The sequence below is a fragment of the Danio rerio genome, chromosome 7 (assembly GCF_052040795.2).
Source record: "Danio rerio strain M-AB ecotype USA chromosome 7, GRCz13ab, whole genome shotgun sequence".
NCBI classification, from domain to species: domain Eukaryota; kingdom Metazoa; phylum Chordata; class Actinopteri; order Cypriniformes; family Danionidae; genus Danio; species Danio rerio.
The window spans coordinates 34278713-34296760 of NC_141027.1; the positions used below are offsets into that span (position 1 = coordinate 34278713).

Consider the following 18048-nt stretch of genomic DNA (forward strand, 5'->3'; position numbering starts at 1 on the left):
ATGATAAATCTGGTCACCACTACTTAGTCAACATCAGCCCACACTCCAGTCTTACATAATATGACGCTGTGGATTTGTGTTTTTGAAGGACTGTGTGCTACGTTGCAAAACCAGCAGTGTGACTCAACGTGTGTATGTTTCTGTTTGATTTGTCTGAGTGAGTAACTGGGACTAAAAGAGTGCAGACCCAGCACGAAGGGCATATATTTTGTGGGCCCAAATGTCCTCCACACCCATGTGAGGATTACCATGATTCACGTGCTGATGTGTGCACACGACTGGAGATCTGACTCCTCTATTGTGCGAGTGTGATGCATGCTGGTCTTATCAGCCGTGAGTCACAGCGAACAGCCAACAGAGTGTTGGAAAGACTGAGGGCTGAATGACACGGATCGGCCAGCGCCAACACAGACCTTAAATGGTGATGATGCCACCGTCCTGTGCCATCTTGGCTTGTCGTTTGGGTTAGACAGAGGTAGATCAAATCACTGTTTTTATTTTGTCTGTGTGTGTTTGTGTAATGCCAACAGAATTTTTTTTTATTGTCTTTTGTTATTTTTATTATTTGATTAGAACCAGAACTCTTTTAAAAACAACTAAGCTTGTTGTATAAAAAAATATACCTAATTGTGCAGATGGTATTTAGTCGCGCCAGCTGTTCTTTGGTAATTTATAAGCAAGTCAGCGCCACCTGGCGGTGAAGGAGTTCTATTGAGTTTGCAGCCCAGAAAGGATTGTTGGTTATAGAAGGAAAACTCAGCTTAACTGAAGCTACAGAATGAATGAATTCATTTATCGATGAATGGATGGATGAATGAATGATTAATTAATTTATCTATTAGTAAGTAGTGAACCACAAATTTATTTGGCAAAAAAGGTTTAAATTTTTTTAAAACATACAATATATTGGACATATTTATGTAATTCATTCATTCATTCATTTTCTTTTCGGGTTAGTCCCTTTATTAATCAGGGGTAGCCACAGCGGAATGAACCACCAACTTATCCAGCATATGTTTTACGCAGCAGATGCCCTTCCAGCTGCAACCTATCACTGGGAAACACCTATACACTCATTCATCCACACACATACACTATAGACAATTTAGCTCACCTATAGTGCGTGTCTTTGGACTTGTGGGGGAAACTAGAGGAAACCCACGCGAACACGTGGAGAACATGCAAAATTCCAGAGATGCCAACTGACCCAGTCGGGGCTCGAACCAGCAGCCTTCTTGCTGTGAGGCAATCGTGCTACCTACTGCGCCACCGTGACACTGTATTAATGTCATGAATTTGTTTTAGTATTTTATTTTTTGTATTTGCGTGTCATTTATTTCTGATTTTTAGTTTTTTTTACTTGCTTCTAGAACAACATTCATTTGGAATCTTTGAATTTTAGATATTAGAGATTTTTTTTTTTTTAAGAGATGGGTTAGAGTCTACAGTGTTGTCGTCTTGACTATGGAAGTCTGTTGATTGCCAACATAAGTTTAAAAAAGCATTGTTGCTGATTTTTGTCTCATAATTTCTTTTTTCCCTAAAAAAAAGGGAAAAGTTTTTACTCAAAGTTTAAACTCAAATATACAATTCACAATCTGACTCACAATTTTAACTTCTATCTCAGATTCTTTAAAAGACAAACTTGGCAGTTGCCACTGTATTGAAAAAGTTAAGAATTTGAGAAAAATAAAATATAAAAGTTGCATTAATTCATTTTCTTTTCGGCTTAGTCCCTTTATTAGTCTGGGGTTGCCACTGTGGAATGAACCACCAACTTATTCAGCACATGTTTTACGCAGCGGATACCCTTCCAGCTGCAACCCATCACTGGGAAACACACACACACACTCTCTCTCATTCACACACATACACTAGGGACAGATTTAGCGTACCCAATTAACCTGTACCACATGTCTTTATACTGTGGGGGAAACCTGAGAACACAGAGGAAACCCACACAAACACGGGGAGAACAAGCAAACTCCACACAGAAACACCAACTGACCTAGCTGGGGCTCTAGCCAGCGACCTTTTTGCTGTGAGGCGACAGCATACCTACTGCGCCACGGCGTTGCCAAAGTTGTATTCATTTAATTATGTTATTTTATTTGTTATCTAAATTACCAGCACTCTTTTTGGCTTCATTGAGAACACCCCATTTTGAACTTTTATTTTTAAGAGGATAATAAGATTGTCTGTTTTCTGTCTGCTATTCACATGCAGCAGTTGTGAGTGGATGAAGCAGTGGATGCAGGACTGAGCTCAGCTCTGCTACTGTTGGGTGGATCCGAGAAGCAGGGGCTCCGAAGGGGCTCGAAAAAGCTTTACAAGCGCCCTTTAATCCATACTTAAACACTGTTGTGTGCACTGCAAATATTCTTAAGAGGAAATAACAGCCTTTAAAAATATAACTTAAGCAAACACAGGGTCTGAACAGTCTAGTCTCTTTAGCAGTTGCCTCACACATGGAGAGGGATAAACACAAGCCATTACAGAAGAGCTTGATCACGGGATACTCTTTAATTAAACACAAGCCTTTATTTAGAGAGGCAAAAACTAACATGCAATTCACTCCTAAAACTTTCCACTTAATAACGTACACTGCTAATGAACGTGTAGAGATAGAAAATCCCCTCATAACTCATACCTCACAATTGCATGTTGTTTTATAAACTGCTCTTTAAAATTGAGTTTTTCACTACTATAAGAAGCATTTCATTTTGAAGGACAGATGAAATTATATATTAACCCAAACAGGTCAGTTTAACAAATAATATGAGTTGTCTTGTTAAACAAGGATTTGTTTTTATTTGTAAAATGTTAAGCGTTAAAAAGTGTCATAAACATGCATGCAAAGGTATTGTTAAATGATCTAATTTTTTGTGATGTTCATGAAACAATTTATATCGAGGAGATACTGAGGATAAAACTAAAATACACTAAATTCCCGAGTGTGTTTACATTTATGCATTTGGCAGACAATTTTATCTGAAAAAAAAAAGGTACACTATTGTGATTTTTCTGAAAATGAATGACGTTGATATAAGGCCATGCTCCACTTAAGATCCAACATAAAATAAATGACAAAAGTTATAAATAATAGTTACAGTACTGTTTATAATACTAAAATATAGTATAAAACCATTCATTCCAAAAATCATCTGTAAAAAAAGGAGCTGAGCCGAGAGGCAAAGCTCTCGCTTTACTGCTTAATCTACTGTACAATCCTACTTTCACCTACTGTACCGAAAAGAACCGAATGGACAAGATCTTGGATACATTCATTCAATCATTTTCTTTACAGCTAAGTTCCTTTATTAATCAGGGGTCACCACAGCGGAATGAATTGCCAACTTTTCCAGCCTATGTTTCACACAGTGACAGCGTATGCCCTTCCAGCCACAACCCATCACTCGAAAACACCCATACATTCTCATTCACACACATACACTTCGGACAATTTAGCTTACCTAATTTACCTGTACCGCATGTCTTTTGACTTGTGTGGGAAACCGGAGCACCTGGAGGAAACCCACGCGAACACAAGGAGAACATGCAAACTCCACAGAGAAATGCCAACTGACCCTGATGAAAATGAATGAATATGCTTTTGTTCCATGTTCATGATAAATTTGGCTTTTTGATGACAGTTTCTTTTTTAGTTAAATACATAAACAAACAATCAGATAATGACTAACTTGGACCATAATTCATATGTTTGAGTTCAGATTTTTTTTAAGTGAGAAATAAATGCAAAACAAATATGGTTTCACATTTCTTTAGAATGAGTGCGCATACATATTATAGTGTTCATATCTTTTAATTATGAGATTCTGTCGTAATTTTGGCAGGAATTGTGAGATAAACTGAGTAGTTTAAAAAGAATTGAGACTAAAAATGCCAAAATTCAAGCACAAATATATACACTATACTGGTCAAAAGTTTAGGGTCAGGTTTATTTATTTATTGATTTTATTTTTCTTGAAGAAAATTATTCTATTCATCAAGACTGCATTTATTAAATGTAAAAAATTGTAAAACTGTAAAATATTTATTACAATTTTAAATAACTGCTTTCTTATTGTATGTAGTTTCAAAAATAAATGATTACTCCAGTCATTAATGCTTTTATTACAATTACATTCATGATAATAATAATATTAATAATGATAAAATAATAATAATAAAATATTAGAGTGATTTCTGAAGGATCATGTTACTCTGAATACTGGGGTAATGAAGCTAAAAATTCTTCTTTAAAATCACTGGAAATAGTTATTAAATTAAATGATAAACTATTTTTGAACAGTTGCAATAACATTTCACTATTTGTTTTGTATTTTTGATGAAATAAATGCATCCTTGGTAAGCAGTAGAAGCTTATTTTAAAACATTTAAAATTCTACTGACCCCAAACTTTTGACAGGTAGTGTAGTTCAGTTTAGCCAGTTTAGACCAGCTATTCCAGTAGTCTTATTTTAAAACACAAAGTTTACCACTATATGCTGTATTTTTCAGCAGGAAAAGCAGACGAGAAAATTGCTGACAGGTCATTTGATTAGACTATCAAGAATAGTTGAAGGTATATCTCAGGCAAAAGACTTCAGGCATGAGGGTTGAAAAAAAATTCATCATGGTTAGGCAGAGTTTAGAAAACCGTGGAAACATTTCCAGTGCCTGCTAGTATAATTTAGGAGATTAAACAATACAGAGCAGCTATAAATCACAAACGGATCACACAGTTATTTGGGCTGAGCTCCAGCTCCTCATGAATGGAAGCAGAAACGGCAAAGGAAAACATCTGAGGTTGCTTGGCTCCAGTGAGCGTTCACATCTAATGTGTCTTCCAGGAAAATATTGACTAGCTGCATGGCGACTAGCCAAAACATGATGCCAGAGGATTGTTTTGCTCCTTCACGTCGACATGCTAGTGAGTGCAGACGCCGCTAGATGGCAGCAAGTGCAGACGATTGATGACATTTACACAAAAATACCTAAAAACAAGAAACCAATTATTTACGACGAGTCTAAAGTCCGATCGATGTTATGTTATGTTATACAATAAAATAAGGAAATATTTTCCAACAGACAACAGCATAATGTAGGACCTTATGTTATTGTAATCTGGAGGTGTTAAGACTTTAATCATCTGGAGACACTTATTTAGGCAGTTATGACACTTTATCCTTGAGGGACTTTATGACAGGCCTGAAATACTGCTTCAATAACACCACAGGATGAGACAGAGGAAGAGGGAGCCATTTTAGGCAGGAATGTCACCCTCTCTGCTTTCACTGAGCCTCTGAAAGACATTACGATGACGACGACGATGATGAAATAGCAATTTAAAAGTGTGAGTTTTGACAGAAAAACACAGAGTAATGTAACTTAAAATACAATGTTAGTTGAAGGATGGACCCAATCACAAAGTCATACAATTCATAAAATAAAATGATTCGCACAAATGTAGGCTAGTTACTTATTTTATTTTGATTTATTTTATTAAAATCCACGAAAACTTATTATGTTATATATATATATATATATATATATATATATATATATATATATATATATATATATATATATATATCCGAATAATTCCCACAAACGTAATTATATGTCTCTTTTTTATTATAATTTGTTATTTTACTAAAATCATGAAAAACTTTATGTAATGTTAAACATTTTCTTGGCATAAAGGCGAAATACAAAATAGTTAGGCTATACTTAAATATTAAATCTTTGAGATTTTATTTGTTTCAGTTAATAAAGTTATTGATTAAACAATAATAATATACATTAATACTGAACTGTTAAAATAATCAGTTTTCACTACAAAATTTCACAAACAAATACAAAGAAACAGCAATTATTACTCAAACTGATGGTGTGTTTGTGTGTGTGTGTGTGTGTGTGTGTGTGTGTGTGTGTGTGTGTGTGTGTGTGTGTGTGTGTGTGTGTATATATATATATATATATATATATATATATATATATATATATATATATATATATATATATATATATAAAACCCTGGTATTATGTGCCAGTTTTCTCACCTATAGATTACACTTCTTGTCATCATAAGTCGTCATTGTCTGGACAGATGCTTGTGTGTATTTGCTTTATTAATTAAATAACTGTCCGTCAACATATCCTTAAATATCATCACCACCACATGTAAAGGCTATATATATTTTCCATTATATGAACTATGTGCTGGACTGCTTAGTCTTGAATTGAAAATGGTGTAGCCTAGATGTATTGAAATAATAAATGTAATAAGTAAAGACACTCTTTGTATGCTAGCACATGCATGTGATGTATTTGTGTCTGTGCATGTATGCGTGGGAGTGTTTGTTAGCAACAAGCATGTTTAGCTGAGACTAGTGAAAGTAAAACTGATGAGAAAATGTCTGCCTGTGTTCAGATGCCCAGTCTAGAGTGGAGCCAGTCCGTCTGCCGGCCGACTGCCCTCCTGGAGACTCCAGAACATCTGATCCTCCTGCAGAGAGAGAGACAGACAGACAGACAGACAGACAGAGCAAAGGTGAGAAAATAGAGAGAGAAAAAGACAGAGAGAGAAATGGTGGAGAACATCCTAACACTTTGTAACAATATCAGATTTTACAATATCATTGCAAATGAATGCACAAAAAATAGATAAATAAAATATGATAAAATAAACAAAACACACACACACACAAACCCACACACACACACTGACACACACAAACACACACACGCACACAAACAAATACACACACTCACACACACACACAAACACACATACACACACGCACACACACAAACAAACACACACGCACACATACACACACACACACACACACACACACATTCATTGCATAACATGAAATATATTAATAATAATACCTGAAATAATTTGGTAAGATATAAAACAATGAAGGGCGATGTAGTGGCGCAGTAGGTAGTGCTGTTGCCTCACAGCAAGAAGGTCGCTGGGTCGCTTAATCAAATGTAAATTAACTCTGAAATATATATTATTAAAATTAATAAAACATACATGCACTGCTAATTTCTCTCAACATGTGGACAGGAAAATAAATGTCAGCCAAAAAATTAGAAAGCTAATTCTGGCAATACTTTATTTGAACACGTTATGATTTTTCCTGGGAATAATATTTCTAAAGGAGCTGTTGGCATGGAACTGAACCAGATTTTGGTAAAAACCCAAACAATTCAAACTGAAAAAATCTGAAAAACATTGTTATGTGTAAGAACAATTGAATAACACACGGAGAATGTACTGAAATACTGAAGTGTTTTAATACTACTCAATACTAAAAGGCTTTTTTGGTGATGGCAGCCTAAAGGCAACTCTCATGTGGAGAATGAAGTCACATGCATTGCTTAGGTTTGATTGTTTTCACAGACTTCAACAGAGTGTCAAAATCTTGATGGTTCTGTGGATCTTGTCCATCAAATCTGATTATTATTTAGTATTTTCTATTGGATTCAAGTCAGGTGATTTATCTGGGCCATTCTACAGCTTGATTTTCTTTATCTGAAACCATTTGAGAGTTTCCTTGGCCTTATTTCAGATCTTTGTCTTGCTGAAATGTCCACCATGGCTTCATCCTCATCATCTTTGTTTAGATGTATTACTGAAGCAGCAGAAATTAATTCAAAATGACAAAGGGCAGAGGGTTGCTGAATAACTACCGAGAGATTTCAGCTGCTGTCTGGGCTTTTACTGCCTTTATACACTTTCCTTTCTTCATGTGTTCGATACTTTTTCCTGTGTTGTTATATTTTATTACAAATACTTCCACAACTTCATTTGTAAATTAGATTTATTTTCTTTTCATTCATGGATTTCATTGATTGTTATCAACATCCGGTAAAAATTTCAAGTCAACAGCAACTTTAGAAATATGTTTTCTGAGTAAAATTATGACATGTTCAATTCTTAATTCCTCCCCTGTATATATGTTCTGAAGTCCCAGGTGCTACCAGCTATGTGCTGTAAGTCCCATCTCTAAAACTATTGAAACACTGTTTCAAATAGGCATTATCCTTATAAATAAAATGTTTATTTGCAAAACGACATTCTCATTTTCACAAAAGTCTCGAAAATATGGTGCAAGAGCTGCAGTATTTCTCAAACTATAGTGAGATTAGTCCTCTTCTTAGCACTCTGTGGGTGAGTGATACACACAGGTGAAGAGCCAGGAGGAGTTTTGATACTAGTAGAATATTGCATTGTATGTGTGTGTCTGTATTGTTTTTTTTTTTTTTTTTTTTTGATGGATCATAATGGAATTAGCATGCAAACAGTGTGCAGTATCATGGAATAATCTAATATCACGTTTAAAAAGAAGTTGATGGACACTATTAGATGTGCTGATAATCACTATAAAAATAAGTCAGTACTGTATCATTGAATCAGCCAATCAGATCTGAAAACCAGATAAAAAATTATTGTGTATATACGCATACAAACACATACACACAAACAGAGACAGTATGATTTTGGCCGGTCTAATAAACACTAAGCTAAACAGCAGAACAGTGTCTGGCTCCATGGGGACCGTATTGATTTCTCCGCTGCAGAGCTATTGACAGGAAATGCTGGACGCTCCACAGTGGCTCAGTCTTTCATAAAGTACCCAGTTTAAAACCCTGTGAGCCTATGAAAATATAATAACTCAAAATTATATGATGAAGCAAAGGCAAATATTTTTCCTCAGCAAGCAAAACAGCCTCAAAAAGAAAACCAGCTTTAACAGATCCAAAGGTTTTGGTTATTTCAGATTGCCTTTGAGATGTAAAAGAGAAGGGGATATAGCTGAAGAGAGGGTAGGGAAATGGTTTTGGCAGTGTTTCAGGATCTGGGTCTAGCAGTGTTGTGTCTGAAGGATGTTTAAGGAGCGGGACGTCCAGAGCCAGGCTTCTAGTCTCACTGTAATTACCACGGTGGCTGACAGACATAGTGCTTAAAGAAACAAAACAGAGACAGGATTAGGAATAAACAGCAATACGCCTTCACTCCGACAAACATAAACCTACACATCACAGACACATATGGACGTAGACTTAAAATAACCGGAGAGTTGCTGAATGAAGGAAATGAAAGACAAAGGGGTGAAAGAAAATAAGGGATAAATATTATATTCAGATAATTACCTGATGATAGAATGATTTATGGAGGTGTCCTACATTGTTTCACCCTCCAATCTTTGTGCTTTTTTTTGAGTTTGTATAGGGATAAGGCAGAAGAAAAGCGGATTAAGAACTCTGAATCAAATGTAAAAAAAATTAAAAATCTGTAAATGTTACGTCATTATGGCGCCTCACTTTGCATTTGTTGGTTTAATCTGCCTTAATTATCTTCCTAAGTGGCATTATCTGTTGTGCTGATTAGTAGGTGAATTGCCAAAATGCAATCTGTTAGGATATCTTTGAAACACAGTCCCTCCCCTGCCATCCAAAACCACGCCTCCTTAAATCAGAAATGCACACAATAAAGATGACAGTAAACAATCCTAAATCATGTCATTCTCCAGTTACAAAACAATATAGTACTTTATAATACTACAATTTGGAACGAAAAGAAATTTAGTCGTGCAACAAGCAAAACTTGTCAATGTGCAATATTTCATGCATGCAAGGATCACTGGTCTTACTCTCTCAAACTCTTTGTCCTAAAGTGACTACTGTATGCATAGTGGTTGGCTGGCAGGGTGCAGGAATTACACTTATTATTAAACCATGCTTACATGATATTTCAGGTTAAATTTTTAAAGTAGCATGGTAAACAATATAGGGAGCGCATCACAGAATATCATTGTTCAAAAATGAATCAATGTGAATATAAAACCAACTCTACCTCAGTAAAGCAGGCTAGGCGGAATAGGCTATTTATTTATGCTTTGTTCTTAAACTAAATAAAAATCTACAATATCGATGTCGTAAAGGGAACCTTATAGTCACAGCAATCTTTCGCCGGAAGATTTCAGTGGCTGAACAACATTTCTGTGCATATAAAGCATTAAAACAACAAATCTACAGAAACATTGTGTAAGTTTTAAAACAGAACAATACCTGTCGAAAAGAAATACTTTAGCTATGGTGTCATCCTTCCTTCAGCATGCAAAAGTAACTCCAATATTCACTCAGGACTTTAAAAAGTTTTGATTCAGCATTTTTACCGCTTTCTCTTTCTCATGTGCTTGTGAACGTGGTGTGCGTGCGTACGTAACTGGCTATCTGTGCAGTTGTACAAATCTACATTTACTAACAGACAGTTTGGGCTACTTATTAAAATTATGGGAGTTTTTTAGTCTTATGTCTTACCCAAAATATACAAATTCATATACAGTAAATTCATTCATTTTCTTGCTGGCTTAGTCCCTTTATTAATCCGGGGTCGCCACAGCGGAATGAACCGCCAACTTATCCAGCACTTTTTTTACGCAGCGGATGCCCTTCCAGCCACAACCCATCTCTGGGATACATCCACACACTCATTTATTCACACACACTCAAACACTACGGAAAATTTAGCCTACCCAATTCACCTGTACCACATGTCTTTGGACTGTGGTGGAAACCGGAGCACCCGGAGGAAACCCACGCGAACGCAGGGAGAACATGCAAACTCCACACTGAAACGCCAACTGAGCCGAGCCGAGATTTGAACCAGCGACCTTCTTGCTGTGAGGCGACAGCACTACCTACTGCGCCACTGTATCGGCCAATACAGTAAATACATTTAGATATTTTGCAGTACTTTAATCATTACTATTGGAATGAACCAGCACAACAAAAAAAAAAAAAGTTTAATTAGGTTGATCTTTTCAAGTTTTAATCAAGACAGATTTTTTGCTTGTCAATAATATAAATTATTTGTGTGAAATTATTCATTATTCAAGTAGAAATTATTCATGTGAAAATATTAATACTGGTTATTCTCACATAATTTAATACTGTGACATTACATATTTACCTCAATACAATACATATATTGCATGTTTTTTTGTGTGGTCCAAGTATAATAAGAAAATTACACACAAAAAATATTAATTGGATTTACTAATTTTTTAAGTGATTGCAAACTATTTTTTATTGGCTGAAATTAAACAAACAAATTAAGTTAAACATTACTACTTTTAACAAGTTTTTTTTTTTTTTTAATTCAGCCCATATAAATTGTTTGCAACCAGTCACCAGTTACCTTAAAAAATATAAGTCCAATGAATCTCTTTTTCAGTGCATACAATTTCACAGATTTGTAAGTAATAAAATAAGAACTACCAGTAAAAACATTTTTTAATTAAGTTTTGATAGAATTTATTTAATTGATTTAATTAAATCCAAACTATTTAATTTAAAACTTAAAACTTAATTTTATAAAAAAAAAATGTTGTTCCAATATTGTATTCCAATATAATGATTCTTCAGGTCCAGTATGTTTTCAATGCATTAATATGCACTAACATTTTAGTTTGATGATTCCTCAACAGACATTCTGCTGACTCTCTATGCAAGTTATTTTACAGTGGTATACAGTTTTTAAACAAACAGTCTAACATTTTTTTTTACTAATACTCTAATGAGTGTTATTGGATATGTATTTACAACATTAAGCCAACAATGTCAAAAGGAAACCATTAAAATAACATGAAACAAAATAAGTGGCTTCTGCTGCATTGCAAACTCTAATTACACATGTATAAAGAAAGAAAATTGTGTTTTAATTCATTGATCTGATTCAGCAATCTGTATTTCTAATGTACCTTCAACTTAAAAAGCACAAGATCACCAAACCTCGATGCATACGTCAATTGCATTAGGCATCTCAAAGAAAGTCAATTGTTTGATTTCACAATGTTTCATAATTAAATTGGGTGTAAAGAACATCCTGTAATCATCTCTGCTTTCATACGCAAAAGGCAAATGTTTGAGTTAATTCTTTGTGAGTTGCACAAATAAAATCCCCAACTTGTATGATCTGGTGTGGTTGAAGCTGAATGAGTGCAGTGGCGGCTGAGCCAAAATCACCAGACTCAGTCAGAAACCCAGTTCACAGTGAGGTCAGCCCACCATGGAGTTAAAAACACCACGCAGAAACACAGCTGAGAGCCATTCAGACCCAGATCCTGCTTCCACAATCTGACAAATGAGATCAATTAGATATACACACCAAAACACATCCATGCATATAGGAAAACAGACCATAGCTGATTATGCTGCGTGTTTTATGCAGAATCACGTTAACTGCTGAACCTGGAGAAATGACAGAGAACACAACTAACTTTAAATAAAAATGTTGTAATCCAACTTTGGGTTAAAAATGGAGAATTGGGTTATATATATATTAAATTACAATTTTAACCCAACTGCACTATTGGATACATTACTTTAAAAAAAGCATTAATAATTACTTATTTAAAATGGTATTTAAAATACTCAATGGTAAAAATCCACATAAACCCAATGCAAAGTCAGTAGAAATAAAACTCTTAGTTCTTTAAAATTAAGGACCTAAAACAGGACATTTTAATTTTGTAAATAATGTCAAAATATTTCTAAAGTAATAACACCATATTTTATACATTTATTGACATTCATTTTCTAAAACAATTCATTCTTAATAAAGTCTTAAGTATGCAATTATCAGATAAATCTATCCTTCTTTAGTTGACAAATGTCACATTATTCAACATATCTGAATAAAACATTACTTTGGTTCTCTGAATGTTTATCCAATATTAATATAAAATTATCTAATATTTCTAAATCATTCAATGTACTTTATCTAGGAGATGGTCTTATTAAAGTGCTGTCGCCTCACAGCATAAAGGTCGCTGGTTCAAGCCTCGGCTGGGTCAGTTGACGTTTCTGTGTGGAGTTTGCATGTTCTCCCTGTGTTCGCGTGGGTTTCCTCCGGGTGCTCTGGTTTCCCCCACAAGTCCAAAGACATGCGGTACAGGTGAATTGGGTAGGCTAAATTGTTCGTAGTGTATGAGTGTGAATGAGTGTGCATGGATGTTTCCCAGAGATGGGTTGCGGCTGGAAGGGTATCCGCTGCATAAAAGCATGTGCTCTATATGTTGGCGGTTCATTCCGATGTGGCGACCCTGGATTAATAAAGGGACTAAGCCGAAAAGAAAATAAATGAATGAATGGATGAATATTCTTATTAAACTTGAAAAGGAGGATAGATATCTATTAAAGATTATATTAACACAAAGTAAAAAAGCTTTAACCTAGTAATGGCATAAAGAAGACCCACCGACTAAAGACGAATGGTTGAAATTAATAGCAGAAGTTGAGGAAATGGAAAAAATGACACATGCATTTCGATTACAAAAAAAGATTTTAAAAAACGAAATGGAGTAAATGGCTAGCTTTCTCCACAACGACAATCTAATTATCTTTAATTTAACATTAACATAATTGTAGACGTTATGCATCATTGAGAGAATATGTTTGGCAACTTTGTATCTTGCTTTATAATTATTTATTCATTTATTGATTGATTTATTTTGTTGATGGAAGCAGAGATAGGGGAAGGATCGGACATTTAGAACAATAATCGATCAAAATTTTCCAGGACGATTTTTTTTCTGATCTCTGGTCAAGTAGGACAATGGACTTTTTCCTGAGCCTTACTTTGCACTACATTAATGATGATTGGGAGTTGCGCCAAAGATGCCTTTAGATGGCATATAAAACTTGTCAGTGAGCTATGAGGGTAAAAAAATATATAAATAAATGAAAGAATCGATCATTAATTGTAATTGAGTTAAAATGTTCAATTAATCAAGATTTTAGGCCAAATCGCCCAGTCTTTTTAGTTGAAAAATAGAATTATTCTGCAAGATATATTTGTATAACAAAAAATGTAATACTATTCCTCTGCTTCTCTGAATTCATTTCTGCAGAACTAGTGAATGTATCTACATTATTTAAGTATGTATATTATAAATCACTCATTTCATAATTGGCCAAAAATGAAAAGTAATCCCTTACATTACTTTTTCAGTTTGTTACACACTACACCCAACGCTGCCCAACTGTTGAGTTGTCCATATTTGACCGAACATTGGATTAAAACACCCCAGCATTTTTCTCTCTCGAGTGAACAGTGAGAGAAAAACTTTAATCTATTCAAATCCTCCTTGAAAAGCAGCTTGAGCTCTTGAAGACACAAACAAGCTTAATGCGAACGCCTCCATTCACGGGGACTTTTCCAGAATGGTGTCTTTTTCCGTGTCCCTGCACAGATACAAATGTTGGAAGGTGCTAGTTTTCTCCTCTGTCTCCACAGTCATAATATGGTATTCACAGAGCTGAAGAATGTGTCTGGAGCGGGGCGGCGGGGCGGCAGGGCAGCGTGGCGCACGGATAATGTCTATGTTGCTTTCTGGGAGTCCTGTTTTAAAAGGGATGAGGTGGGGCCAGGCAGACTGCTGAGTAAGCTAGCCGCTAAACACGCTCGCCCTCTAGAACAAACAACAGCACTGAAAGAAAGCTTCCCCAGACCCCGATGTGTTGCAGAAATGGAGAGCTGCGACTCTTAGGGTCACCTTTACTGAGAGATCATTGCACCAACTCTGTTTTAGTCTTAAAAAAATGATGACCAGGATTTACTAAAGACATGCAATGAACGAATGAGTGATGCAAGGGGGATTGTGCAAAACTCATGAGAGCGGAGTATTAAAATTAATCTTGCAACAAGATTTACCACATTCATTCATTTTCCTTCAGCTTAGTCCCTTATTTTTCAGAGGTCACCACAGAGGAATGAAACGCCAAGTATTCCAGCATATGTTTTACGCAGCAGATGCCCTTCCAGCCTCAACCCAGTACTGGGAAACACCCATACACTGTCGCATGCACACATACACTCTCATAGTATATGGCCAATTTAGCATATTCAATTCACCTATAGTGCATGTCTTTGGACTGTGGGGGAAACCAAAGCACCCGGAGGAAACCCACATGAACACAGAGAGAACATGCTAACTTCACACAGAAATTCCAACTGGTCCAGTCAGGGCTCAAACCAGAGACTTTCTTGCAGTGAGGTGACAGTGCTAACCACTGAGCCAATTTATTTGCCCCGTTATCCTATTAAAGGGATGGTTCACATAAAAGTTTTCTCACTATTTACTCATTATCAAGTGGCTGGAAATGTAGCTTCATCCTTATTGAACACAAAACAAAAAATTGTGAAGAACAGAACAGTTCCACTGTAACGCATTACACAACTACATGTTCCAATGTGATTACGTTTCTTACATTACAAATAAAGTTTTTAAAAGAAAAAAATGTTTCATTTAAATCACGTTTTCTGTTGCAACGTCAGTTAATAAGCATGCACTTTTAAATTTTTGGAGAATGTGAACAAAAATGGTTGCTGTCGAGAGGGGCTGCTACAGACTGGAAATACAAAGTGGAAATACAGACTTTACTTTAACTTCATTGAGCATAAAAACTAAAATATTGCTGTGGAATGCAGTCTAAAGAGCTTTTGACAGTTTTTAACTCAACCAGCATCTTGTTCAAGCACTTGATTAGAAAGCAACCTAGGACAATACTCATCACCAAGGAGGACACTGGCATCCTAAAACACAGTGGCCCAACTCAGCCTAAACAGGCTAAATTGAATTTTTTCTGCAGCATCCGGAGTAAAGCAATCTTCGGAATGTGAAAAGAAGCGTAGCTGCTTATAGGGCCGTTCACATATCACGTCTTTTGCACGCGTGTGCGTATTGGGCGCATTTCCCAGGCGCACCCATTTGAAAACCGCAAGTCACATGACAAGAACTGAGAGATCAGCTTCTTTGCAATATACACATTTAGGTAGACTAATTACCTCAGACAAACAGAACACCCAAACACTGCAGTGCTTTTTCATACTATGGATGTCAATAGTTACAGCTATCCAGTTTTCTTCTAAATGCCTTCTTTTGTGTTTTATTGTAGTTAATGTACTTTTTTTGTATCTGATAAAATGTTGCAGTTTTAAATGTATGCAACATCCATAGTACCGGTGAATTGGGTAGGCTAAATTGTCCGTAGTGTATGAGTGTAAATGAGTGTGTGTGGATGTTTCCCAGAGATTGGTTGCAGCTGGAAGGGCATCCGCTGCATGAAACATGTGCTTAATAAGTTGGCGGTTCATTTCGCTGTGGTGACCCCAGATTAATAAAGGGACTAAGCCGAAAAGAAAATGAATGACTGAATAAAACTGGTTTGAAACAATCAAATGATGTCAGGCTTTTCATTATTGGGTGAACTATTTCTGAACATTTGACCTTTTGTGCATAGGTTGCCATTGCAACAAAAAAACTTTAAATTTACTTCAAGAGTTCACACTTTGATAATGTTTGACTATTTTAGCAGGTTTGGCATGCTGTCCCGGGTGAGAACTCTGAGCATAGAGATAGATGATGTTCGTGATTAGTGATAGGGATCAGCTTTAGTCAATCCTATTGCGTGCTCCTCTCAAAATTAGTTTGTGAAACTTGTGAAGTTGAAGTGTCAGGAACACAATTTAACTAAAGAGATTGGTCAGAAAAGCATGTCTCATGCCTTTATGTGGCTGTGATGTTGTTTTATCGTCTTGCAAACTAATTTGCACTTCTTTTGGTAGATTTGTTTTTCATTATATATATAAAAGAGCTGCTGCATCTGTGTTTTGTAATTTGAGCGTTGTTAGAAGATCACTTGCAGAACTTTACACTCCCTTGCCTTTATGGGATTACATACACTAATTTGCCCTGCTTTTATATTATCTGGCCTATTATTTGAAGTAAAGTCGACTTTGTACTTTAAAACATGTAGGCCTGTCATGATTATCAATAAATCACTCGATTATGGTTTTTCAATCTGACAATTATTTAAGACAACCACAATAATCAAAGTGAGGTTCAAATTTAAATTTTTTTTAGGTCTAATCATATTACTGTTATTATTATATCAGGTAATACTATAACATATTAATTTATTTTCAAAGCAAGAAGTCTTTAAGGGCAATTATTATCAACTATTGCTAAATTTCAATCACATTTAGCCATCCTAAAAAAGAAAAATGGTATATCCTGTTGCATCACATTGGCCTATTTTCTAAATTTAATTTGTCAACAAACATTGGCTTAATCTGCAAGTTAGAATAACTAAACAGAATAAAAGGGATAGATAAAAATCTGTCATCATTTACTCACCCTTGACTTGTTCATTACCAGTTTGATTTTTTAACACACACAAAAAAGATATTTTGAACAATGTTGGAAACCGGTAACCATTGGCTTTTATAGTTTTTACTACTATGGATATCAATGCTCGCAGGTTTCCAACATAATTCAGAATATCTTCTTTTAAATTCTAAAAGAAATCTAAAAAAATCACTGGGGAGATCTTTTAAAATCTCCCGTGATGTGCATCGAGGAGACATCTGATAACTAAGACGAGCCAATAGCAGTAAAAGCACCCAACTTAAGCAGAGTTTTCAGCAGCTTTCTAGCGTGCACTTTCATAAAATATGTGTCTGAGCAAGTCTCTGACAGTATAATATGGCTTAACATTATAGCCATTGTCTTTCATGTGGTGTTATGAATAGGGCGGCACGGTGGCGCAGTGGGTAGCACAATCGCCTCACAGCAAGAAGATCACTGGTTCAAGCCTCTGCTAGATCAGTTGGCTTTTCTGTGTGGAGTTTGCATGTTCTCCCTGTGTTCGCTTGGGTTTCCTCCGGGTGCTCTGGTTTTCCTCACATATCCAAAACATGTGGTACAGGTGAACTGGGTAGGCTAAATTGTCCATAGTGTATGTGTGTGAATGAGCGTGATGGATGGTTCCTAGTGATGGATTGCAGCTGGAAGGGCATCCGCTGTGTAAAACATATTAGATTTGTTGACGGTTAATTCCGCTGTGGCGACCCCAGATAAATAAAGGGACAAAACAGAAAAGAAAATGAATGAATAAATGTTATGAATAACTTCATATGAATCTGTTTGCTAAGGACGTATGCATAATTTCTGCACTAAT

At 35.7% G+C, this 18048-nt stretch overlaps 1 long non-coding RNA gene across 4 annotated transcripts in view; it reads left to right on the forward strand.

Moving 5' to 3' along the window:
• Positions 1-18048, forward strand: part of LOC147836032 (uncharacterized) — a 23306-nt gene continuing 5258 nt past the window's right edge. The window contains exons 1-3 of one of the 4 annotated variants that reach the window (XR_015495869.1): positions 4912-5104; positions 5240-5356; positions 6437-6556. This is a non-coding gene — a long non-coding RNA (uncharacterized LOC147836032). Of the gene's footprint in view, positions 476-4911; positions 5105-5228; positions 5357-6436; positions 6557-18048 lie in introns of those variants that run through there. The other 3 variants (XR_015495867.1, XR_015495868.1, XR_015495865.1) reach the window with 3 other exon arrangements.